General features: G+C 61.4%; 1 protein-coding gene across 1 annotated transcript in view; it reads left to right on the top strand.

Annotated features, from left to right (window-relative positions):
- SRRM3 (serine/arginine repetitive matrix 3) overlaps positions 1-11,240 on the top strand; it is a 777,290-nt gene that overhangs the window by 16,502 nt on the left and 749,548 nt on the right. The window lies entirely within an intron of this gene.

An 11,240-nucleotide genomic window follows, 5' to 3' on the forward strand; every position in this document is an offset into this window, starting at 1 on the left:
TCCCTGTGCACATGGGAGGATTGGGGTCCACCTCCTGCAGTGCTGCTGTCACCCCTTACCCTGTGCACATGGGAGGATTGGGGTCCACCTCCTGCAGTGCTGCTGTCACCCCTTACCCTGTGCACATGGGAGGATTGGGGTCCACCTCCTGCAGTGCTGCTGTCACCCCTCTCCCTGTGCACATGGGAGGATTGGGGTCCACCTCCTGCAGTGCTGCTGTCACCCCTTACCCTGTGCACATGGGAGGATTGGGGTCCACCTCCTGCAGTGCTGCTGTCACCCCTTACCCTGTGCACATGGGAGGATTGGGGTCCACCTCCTGCAGTGCTGCTGTCACCCCTCACCCTGTGCACATGGGAGGATTGGGGTCCACCTCCTGCAGTGCTGCTGTCACCCCTTACCCTGTGCACATGGGAGGATTGGGGTCCACCTCCTGCAGTGCTGCTGTCACCCCTCTCCCTGTGCACATGGGAGGATTGGGGTCCACCTCCTGCAGTGCTGCTGTCACCCCTTACCCTGTGCACATGGGAGGATTGGGGTCCACCTCCTGCAGTGCTGCTGTCACCCCTCTCCCTGTGCACATTGGAGGATTGGGGTCCACCTCCTGCAGTGCTGCTGTCACCCCTTACCCTGTGCACATGGGAGGATTGGGGTCCACCTCCTGCAGTGCTGCTGTCACCCCTTACCCTGTGCACATGGGAAGATTGGGGTCCACCTCCTGCAGTGCTGCTGTCACCCCTTACCCTGTGCACATGGGAGGATTGGGGTCCACCTACTGCAGTGCTGCTGTCACCCCTCTCCCTGTGCACATGGGAGGATTGGGGTCCACCTCCTGCAGTGCTGCTGTCACCCCTTACCCTGTGCACATGGGAGGATTGGGGTCCACCTCCTGCAGTGCTGCTGTCACCCCTTACCCTGTGCACATTGGAGGATTGGGGTCCACCTCCTGCAGTGCTGCTGTCACCCCTTACCCTGTGCACATTGGAGGATTGGGGTCCACCTCCTGCAGTGCTGCTGTCACCCCTCACCCTGTGCACATTGGAGGATTGGGGTCCACCTCCTGCAGTGCTGCTGTCACCTCTCCCTGTGGACATGGGAGGATTGGGGTCCACCTCCTGCAGTGCTGCTGTCACCCCTCTCCCTGTGGACATGGGAGGATTGGGGTCCACCTCCTGCAGTGCTGCTGTCACCCCTTACCCTGTGCACTTGGGAGGATTGGGGTCCACCTCCTGCAGTGCTGCTGTCACCCCTTACCCTGTGCACATGGGAGGATTGGGGTCCACCTACTGCAGTGCTGCTGTCACCCCTCTCCCTGTGCACATGGGAGGATTGGGGTCCACCTCCTGCAGTGCTGCTGTCACCCCTCACCCTGTGCACATTGGAGGATTGGGGTCCACCTCCTGCAGTGCTGCTGTCACCCCTTACCCTGTACAAATGGGAGGATTGGGGTCCACCTCCTGCAGTGCTGCTGTCACCCCTCTCCCTGTGGACATGGGAGGATTGGGGTCCACCTCCTGCAGTGCTGCTGTCACCTCTCCCTGTGGACATGGGAGGATTGGGGTCCACCTCCTGCAGTGCTGCTGTCACCCCTCTCCCTGTGGACATGGGAGGATTGGGGTCCACCTCCTGCAGTGCTGCTGTCACCTCTCCCTGTGGACATGGGAGGATTGGGGTCCACCTCCTGCAGTGCTGCTGTCACCCCTCTCTCTGTGCACATGGGAGGATTGGGGTCCACCTCCTGCAGTGCTGCTGTCACCCCTTACCCTGTGGACATGGGAGGATTGGGGTCCACCTCCTGCAGTGCTGCTGTCACCCCTCTCCCTGTGCACATGGGAGGATTGGGGTCCACCTCCTGCAGTGCTGCTGTCACCCCTTACCCTGTGCACATGGGAGGATTGGGGTCCACCTCCTGCAGTGCTGCTGTCACCCCTTACCCTGTGCACATGAGAGGATTGGGGTCCACCTCCTGCAGTGCTGCTGTCACCCCTCTCCCTGTGGACATGGGAGGATTGGGGTCCACCTCCTGCAGTTCTGCTGTCACCCCTTACCCTGTGCACATGGGAGGATTGGGGTCCACCTCCTGCAGTGCTGCTGTCACCCCTTACCCTGTGCACATGGGAGGATTGGGGTCCACCTCCTGCAGTGCTGCTGTCACCCCTTACCCTGTGCACATGGGAGGATTGGGGTCCACCTCCTGCAGTGCTGCTGTCACCCCTCTCCCTGTGCACATTGGAGGATTGGGGTCCACCTCCTGCAGTGCTGCTGTCACCCCTTACCCTGTGCACATGGGAGGATTGGGGTCCACCTCCTGCAGTGCTGCTGTCACCCCTTACCCTGTGCACATGGGAGGATTGGGGTCCACCTACTGCAGTGCTGCTGTCACCCCTCTCCCTGTGCACATGGGAGGATTGGGGTCCACCTCCTGCAGTGCTGCTGTCACCCCTTACCTTGTGCACATGGGAGGATTGGGGTCCACCTCTCCCAGTGCTGCGGTCACCCCTCACCCTGTGCACATTGGAGGATTGGGGTCCACCTCCTGCAGTGCTGCTGTCACCCCTTACCCTGTGCACATGGGAGGATTGGGGTCCACCTCCTGCAGTGCTGCTGTCACCCCTTACCCTGTGGACATGGGAGGATTGGGGTCCACCTCCTGCAGTGCTGCTGTCACCCCTTACCCTGTACACATGGGAGGATTGGGGTCCACCTCTCCCAGTGCTGCGGTCACCCCTCACCCTGTGCACATTGGAGGATTGGGGTCCACCTCCTGCAGTGCTGCTGTCACCCCTTACCCTGTACACATGGGAGGATTGGGGTCCACCTCCTGCAGTGCTGCTGTCACCCCTTACCCTGTGCACATGGGAGGATTGGGGTCCACCTCCTGCAGTGCTGCTGTCACCCCTTACCCTGTGCACATTGGAGGATTGGGGTCCACCTCCTGCAGTGCTGCTGTCACCTCTCCCTGTGGACATGGGAGGATTGGGGTCCACCTCCTGCAGTGCTGCTGTCACCCCTCTCCCTGTGGACATGGGAGGATTGGGGTCCACCTCCTGCAGTGCTGCTGTCACCCCTCACCCTGTGCACATTGGAGGATTGGGGTCCACCTCCTGCAGTGCTGCTGTCACCCCTTACCCTGTGCACATGGGAGGATTGGGGTCCACCTCCTGCAGTGCTGCTGTCACCCCTTACCCTGTGGACATGGGAGGATTGGGGTCCACCTCCTGCAGTGCTGCTGTCACCCCTCACCCTGTGCACATTGGAGGATTGGGGTCCACCTCCTGCAGTGCTGCTGTCACCCCTCACCCTGTGCACATTGGAGGATTGGGGTCCACCTCCTGCAGTGCTGCTGTCACCCCTTACCCTGTACACATGGGAGGATTGGGGTCCACCTCCTGCAGTGCTGCTGTCACCCCTCTCCCTGTGGACATGGGAGGATTGGGGTCCACCTCCTGCAGTGCTGCTGTCACCTCTCCCTGTGGACATGGGAGGATTGGGGTCCACCTCCTGCAGTGCTGCTGTCACCCCTCTCCCTGTGGACATGGGAGGATTGGGGTCCACCTCCTGCAGTGCTGCTGTCACCTCTCCCTGTGGACATGGGAGGATTGGGGTCCACCTCCTGCAGTGCTGCTGTCACCCCTCTCCCTGTGCACATGGGAGGATTGGGGTCCACCTCCTGCAGTGCTGCTGTCACCCCTTACCCTGTGCACATGGGAGGATTGGGGTCCACCTCCTGCAGTGCTGCTGTCACCCCTTACCCTGTGCACATGAGAGGATTGGGGTCCACCTCCTGCAGTGCTGCTGTCACCCCTCTCCCTGTGGACATGGGAGGATTGGGGTCCACCTCCTGCAGTTCTGCTGTCACCCCTTACCCTGTGCACATGTGAGGATTGGGGTCCACCTCCTGCAGTGCTGCTGTCACCCCTTACCCTGTGCACATGGGAGGATTGGGGTCCACCTCCTGCAGTTCTGCTGTCACCCCTTACCCTGTGCACATTGGAGGATTGGGGTCCACCTCCTGCAGTGCTGCTGTCACCCCTCTCCCTGTGCACATTGGAGGATTGGGGTCCACCTCCTGCAGTGCTGCTGTCACCCCTTACCCTGTGCACATGGGAGGATTGGGGTCCACCTCCTGCAGTGCTGCTGTCACCCCTTACCCTGTGCACATGGGAGGATTGGGGTCCATCTACTGCAGTGCTGCTGTCACCCCTCTCCCTGTGCACATGGGAGGATTGGGGTCCACCTCCTGCAGTGCTGCTGTCACCCCTTACCTTGTGCACATGGGAGGATTGGGGTCCACCTCTCCCAGTGCTGCGGTCACCCCTCACCCTGTGCACATTGGAGGATTGGGGTCCACCTCCTGCAGTGCTGCTGTCACCCCTTACCCTGTGCACATGGGAGGATTGGGGTCCACCTCCTGCAGTGCTGCTGTCACCCCTTACCCTGTGGACATGGGAGGATTGGGGTCCACCTCCTGCAGTGCTGCCGTCACCCCTTACCTTGTGCACATGGGAGGATTGGGGTCCACCTCTCCCAGTGCTGCGGTCACCCCTCACCCTGTGCACATTGGAGGATTGGGGTCCACCTCCTGCAGTGCTGCTGTCACCCCTTACCCTGTACACATGGGAGGATTGGGGTCCACCTCCTGCAGTGCTGCTGTTACCCCTTACCCTGTGCACATGGGAGGATTGGGGTCCACCTCCCGCAGTGCTGCTGTCACCCCTTACCCTGTGCACATGGGAGGATTGGGGTCCACCTCCTGCAGTGCTGCTGTCACCCCTTACCCTGTGCACATGGGAGGATTGGGGTCCACCTCCTGCAGTGCTGCTGTCACCCCTTACCCTGTGCACATGGGAGGATTGGGGTCCACCTCCTGCAGTGCTGCTGTCACCCCTTACCCTGTACACATGAGAGGATTGGGGTCCACCTCCTGCAGTGCTGCTGTCACCCCTCACCCTGTGCACATTGGAGGATTGGGGTCCACCTCCTGCAGTGCTGCTGTCACCCCTTACCCTGTGCACATTGGAGGATTGGGGTCCACCTCCTGCAGTGCTGCTGTCACCTCTCCCTGTGGACATGGGAGGATTGGGGTCCACCTCCCCCAGTGCTGCTGTCACCCCTCACCCTGTGCACATTGGAGGATTGGGGTCCACCTCCTGCAGTGCTGCTGTCACCCCTCACCCTGTGCACATTGGAGGATTGGGGTCCACCTCCTGCAGTGCTGCTGTCACCCCTTACCCTGTGCACATGGGAGGATTGGGGTCCACCTCCTGCAGTGCTGCTGTCACCCCTCTCCCTGTGCACATGGGAGGATTGGGGTCCACCTCCTGCAGTGCTGCTGTCACCCCTCTCCCTGTGCACATGGGAGGATTGGGGTCCACCTCCTGCAGTGCTGCTGTCACCCCTTACCCTGTGCACATGGGAGGATTGGGGTCCACCTCCTGCAGTGCTGCTGTCACCCCTTACCCTGTGCACATGGGAGGATTGGGGTCCACCTCCTGCAGTGCTGCTGTCACCCCTCTCCCTGTGCACATGGGAGGATTGGGGTCCACCTCCTGCAGTGCTGCTGTCACCCCTTACCCTGTGCACATGGGAGGATTGGGGTCCACCTCCTGCAGTGCTGCTGTCACCCCTTACCCTGTGCACATGGGAGGATTGGGGTCCACCTCCTGCAGTGCTGCTGTCACCCCTTACCCTGTGCACATGGGAGGATTGGGGTCCACCTCCTGCAGTGCTGCTGTCACCCCTTACCCTGTGCACATGGGAGGATTGGGGTCCACCTCCTGCAGTGCTGCTGTCACCCCTCTCCCTGTGCACATGGGAGGATTGGGGTCCACCTCCTGCAGTGCTGCTGTCACCCCTTACCCTGTGCACATGGGAGGATTGGGGTCCACCTCCTGCAGTGCTGCTGTCACCCCTCACCCTGTGCACATGGGAGGATTGGGGTCCACCTCCTGCAGTGCTGCTGTCACCCCTTACCCTGTGCACATGGGAGGATTGGGGTCCACCTCCTGCAGTGCTGCTGTCACCCCTCTCCCTGTGCACATGGGAGGATTGGGGTCCACCTCCTGCAGTGCTGCTGTCACCCCTTACCCTGTGCACATGGGAGGATTGGGGTCCACCTCCTGCAGTGCTGCTGTCACCCCTCTCCCTGTGCACATTGGAGGATTGGGGTCCACCTCCTGCAGTGCTGCTGTCACCCCTTACCCTGTGCACATGGGAGGATTGGGGTCCACCTCCTGCAGTGCTGCTGTCACCCCTTACCCTGTGCACATGGGAAGATTGGGGTCCACCTCCTGCAGTGCTGCTGTCACCCCTTACCCTGTGCACATGGGAGGATTGGGGTCCACCTACTGCAGTGCTGCTGTCACCCCTCTCCCTGTGCACATGGGAGGATTGGGGTCCACCTCCTGCAGTGCTGCTGTCACCCCTTACCCTGTGCACATGGGAGGATTGGGGTCCACCTCCTGCAGTGCTGCTGTCACCCCTTACCCTGTGCACATTGGAGGATTGGGGTCCACCTCCTGCAGTGCTGCTGTCACCCCTTACCCTGTGCACATTGGAGGATTGGGGTCCACCTCCTGCAGTGCTGCTGTCACCCCTCACCCTGTGCACATTGGAGGATTGGGGTCCACCTCCTGCAGTGCTGCTGTCACCTCTCCCTGTGGACATGGGAGGATTGGGGTCCACCTCCTGCAGTGCTGCTGTCACCCCTCTCCCTGTGGACATGGGAGGATTGGGGTCCACCTCCTGCAGTGCTGCTGTCACCCCTTACCCTGTGCACTTGGGAGGATTGGGGTCCACCTCCTGCAGTGCTGCTGTCACCCCTTACCCTGTGCACATGGGAGGATTGGGGTCCACCTACTGCAGTGCTGCTGTCACCCCTCTCCCTGTGCACATGGGAGGATTGGGGTCCACCTCCTGCAGTGCTGCTGTCACCCCTCACCCTGTGCACATTGGAGGATTGGGGTCCACCTCCTGCAGTGCTGCTGTCACCCCTTACCCTGTACAAATGGGAGGATTGGGGTCCACCTCCTGCAGTGCTGCTGTCACCCCTCTCCCTGTGGACATGGGAGGATTGGGGTCCACCTCCTGCAGTGCTGCTGTCACCTCTCCCTGTGGACATGGGAGGATTGGGGTCCACCTCCTGCAGTGCTGCTGTCACCCCTCTCCCTGTGGACATGGGAGGATTGGGGTCCACCTCCTGCAGTGCTGCTGTCACCTCTCCCTGTGGACATGGGAGGATTGGGGTCCACCTCCTGCAGTGCTGCTGTCACCCCTCTCTCTGTGCACATGGGAGGATTGGGGTCCACCTCCTGCAGTGCTGCTGTCACCCCTTACCCTGTGGACATGGGAGGATTGGGGTCCACCTCCTGCAGTGCTGCTGTCACCCCTCTCCCTGTGCACATGGGAGGATTGGGGTCCACCTCCTGCAGTGCTGCTGTCACCCCTTACCCTGTGCACATGGGAGGATTGGGGTCCACCTCCTGCAGTGCTGCTGTCACCCCTTACCCTGTGCACATGAGAGGATTGGGGTCCACCTCCTGCAGTGCTGCTGTCACCCCTCTCCCTGTGGACATGGGAGGATTGGGGTCCACCTCCTGCAGTTCTGCTGTCACCCCTTACCCTGTGCACATGGGAGGATTGGGGTCCACCTCCTGCAGTGCTGCTGTCACCCCTTACCCTGTGCACATGGGAGGATTGGGGTCCACCTCCTGCAGTGCTGCTGTCACCCCTTACCCTGTGCACATGGGAGGATTGGGGTCCACCTCCTGCAGTGCTGCTGTCACCCCTCTCCCTGTGCACATTGGAGGATTGGGGTCCACCTCCTGCAGTGCTGCTGTCACCCCTTACCCTGTGCACATGGGAGGATTGGGGTCCACCTCCTGCAGTGCTGCTGTCACCCCTTACCCTGTGCACATGGGAGGATTGGGGTCCACCTACTGCAGTGCTGCTGTCACCCCTCTCCCTGTGCACATGGGAGGATTGGGGTCCACCTCCTGCAGTGCTGCTGTCACCCCTTACCTTGTGCACATGGGAGGATTGGGGTCCACCTCTCCCAGTGCTGCGGTCACCCCTCACCCTGTGCACATTGGAGGATTGGGGTCCACCTCCTGCAGTGCTGCTGTCACCCCTTACCCTGTGCACATGGGAGGATTGGGGTCCACCTCCTGCAGTGCTGCTGTCACCCCTTACCCTGTGGACATGGGAGGATTGGGGTCCACCTCCTGCAGTGCTGCTGTCACCCCTTACCTTGTGCACATGGGAGGATTGGGGTCCACCTCTCCCAGTGCTGCGGTCACCCCTCACCCTGTGCACATTGGAGGATTGGGGTCCACCTCCTGCAGTGCTGCTGTCACCCCTTACCCTGTACACATGGGAGGATTGGGGTCCACCTCCTGCAGTGCTGCTGTCACCCCTTACCCTGTGCACATGGGAGGATTGGGGTCCACCTCCTGCAGTGCTGCTGTCACCCCTTACCCTGTGCACATTGGAGGATTGGGGTCCACCTCCTGCAGTGCTGCTGTCACCTCTCCCTGTGGACATGGGAGGATTGGGGTCCACCTCCTGCAGTGCTGCTGTCACCCCTCTCCCTGTGGACATGGGAGGATTGGGGTCCACCTCCTGCAGTGCTGCTGTCACCCCTCACCCTGTGCACATTGGAGGATTGGGGTCCACCTCCTGCAGTGCTGCTGTCACCCCTTACCCTGTGCACATGGGAGGATTGGGGTCCACCTCCTGCAGTGCTGCTGTCACCCCTTACCCTGTGGACATGGGAGGATTGGGGTCCACCTCCTGCAGTGCTGCTGTCACCCCTCACCCTGTGCACATTGGAGGATTGGGGTCCACCTCCTGCAGTGCTGCTGTCACCCCTCACCCTGTGCACATTGGAGGATTGGGGTCCACCTCCTGCAGTGCTGCTGTCACCCCTTACCCTGTACACATGGGAGGATTGGGGTCCACCTCCTGCAGTGCTGCTGTCACCCCTCTCCCTGTGGACATGGGAGGATTGGGGTCCACCTCCTGCAGTGCTGCTGTCACCTCTCCCTGTGGACATGGGAGGATTGGGGTCCACCTCCTGCAGTGCTGCTGTCACCCCTCTCCCTGTGGACATGGGAGGATTGGGGTCCACCTCCTGCAGTGCTGCTGTCACCTCTCCCTGTGGACATGGGAGGATTGGGGTCCACCTCCTGCAGTGCTGCTGTCACCCCTCTCCCTGTGCACATGGGAGGATTGGGGTCCACCTCCTGCAGTGCTGCTGTCACCCCTTACCCTGTGCACATGGGAGGATTGGGGTCCACCTCCTGCAGTGCTGCTGTCACCCCTTACCCTGTGCACATGAGAGGATTGGGGTCCACCTCCTGCAGTGCTGCTGTCACCCCTCTCCCTGTGGACATGGGAGGATTGGGGTCCACCTCCTGCAGTTCTGCTGTCACCCCTTACCCTGTGCACATGTGAGGATTGGGGTCCACCTCCTGCAGTGCTGCTGTCACCCCTTACCCTGTGCACATGGGAGGATTGGGGTCCACCTCCTGCAGTTCTGCTGTCACCCCTTACCCTGTGCACATTGGAGGATTGGGGTCCACCTCCTGCAGTGCTGCTGTCACCCCTCTCCCTGTGCACATTGGAGGATTGGGGTCCACCTCCTGCAGTGCTGCTGTCACCCCTTACCCTGTGCACATGGGAGGATTGGGGTCCACCTCCTGCAGTGCTGCTGTCACCCCTTACCCTGTGCACATGGGAGGATTGGGGTCCATCTACTGCAGTGCTGCTGTCACCCCTCTCCCTGTGCACATGGGAGGATTGGGGTCCACCTCCTGCAGTGCTGCTGTCACCCCTTACCTTGTGCACATGGGAGGATTGGGGTCCACCTCTCCCAGTGCTGCGGTCACCCCTCACCCTGTGCACATTGGAGGATTGGGGTCCACCTCCTGCAGTGCTGCTGTCACCCCTTACCCTGTGCACATGGGAGGATTGGGGTCCACCTCCTGCAGTGCTGCTGTCACCCCTTACCCTGTGGACATGGGAGGATTGGGGTCCACCTCCTGCAGTGCTGCCGTCACCCCTTACCTTGTGCACATGGGAGGATTGGGGTCCACCTCTCCCAGTGCTGCGGTCACCCCTCACCCTGTGCACATTGGAGGATTGGGGTCCACCTCCTGCAGTGCTGCTGTCACCCCTTACCCTGTACACATGGGAGGATTGGGGTCCACCTCCTGCAGTGCTGCTGTTACCCCTTACCCTGTGCACATGGGAGGATTGGGGTCCACCTCCCGCAGTGCTGCTGTCACCCCTTACCCTGTGCACATGGGAGGATTGGGGTCCACCTCCTGCAGTGCTGCTGTCACCCCTTACCCTGTGCACATGGGAGGATTGGGGTCCACCTCCTGCAGTGCTGCTGTCACCCCTTACCCTGTGCACATGGGAGGATTGGGGTCCACCTCCTGCAGTGCTGCTGTCACCCCTTACCCTGTACACATGAGAGGATTGGGGTCCACCTCCTGCAGTGCTGCTGTCACCCCTCACCCTGTGCACATTGGAGGATTGGGGTCCACCTCCTGCAGTGCTGCTGTCACCCCTTACCCTGTGCACATTGGAGGATTGGGGTCCACCTCCTGCAGTGCTGCTGTCACCTCTCCCTGTGGACATGGGAGGATTGGGGTCCACCTCCCCCAGTGCTGCTGTCACCCCTCACCCTGTGCACATTGGAGGATTGGGGTCCACCTCCTGCAGTGCTGCTGTCACCCCTCACCCTGTGCACATTGGAGGATTGGGGTCCACCTCCTGCAGTGCTGCTGTCACCCCTTACCCTGTGCACATGGGAGGATTGGGGTCCACCTCCTGCAGTGCTGCTGTCACCCCTCTCCCTGTGCACATGGGAGGATTGGGGTCCACCTCCTGCAGTGCTGCTGTCACCCCTCTCCCTGTGCACATGGGAGGATTGGGGTCCACCTCCTGCAGTGCTGCTGTCACCCCTTACCCTGTGCACATGGGAGGATTGGGGTCCACCTCCTGCAGTGCTGCTGTCACCCCTTACCCTGTGCACATGGGAGGATTGGGGTCCACCTCCTGCAGTGCTGCTGTCACCCCTCTCCCTGTGCACATGGGAGGATTGGGGTCCACCTCCTGCAGTGCTGCTGTCACCCCTTACCCTGTGCACATGGGAGGATTGGGGTCCACCTCCTGCAGTGCTGCTGTCACCCCTTACCCTGTGCACATGGGAGGATTGGGGTCCACCTCCTGCA

This window comes from Ranitomeya imitator, chromosome 3 (assembly GCF_032444005.1).
Source record: "Ranitomeya imitator isolate aRanImi1 chromosome 3, aRanImi1.pri, whole genome shotgun sequence".
NCBI lineage: Eukaryota > Metazoa > Chordata > Amphibia > Anura > Dendrobatidae > Ranitomeya > Ranitomeya imitator.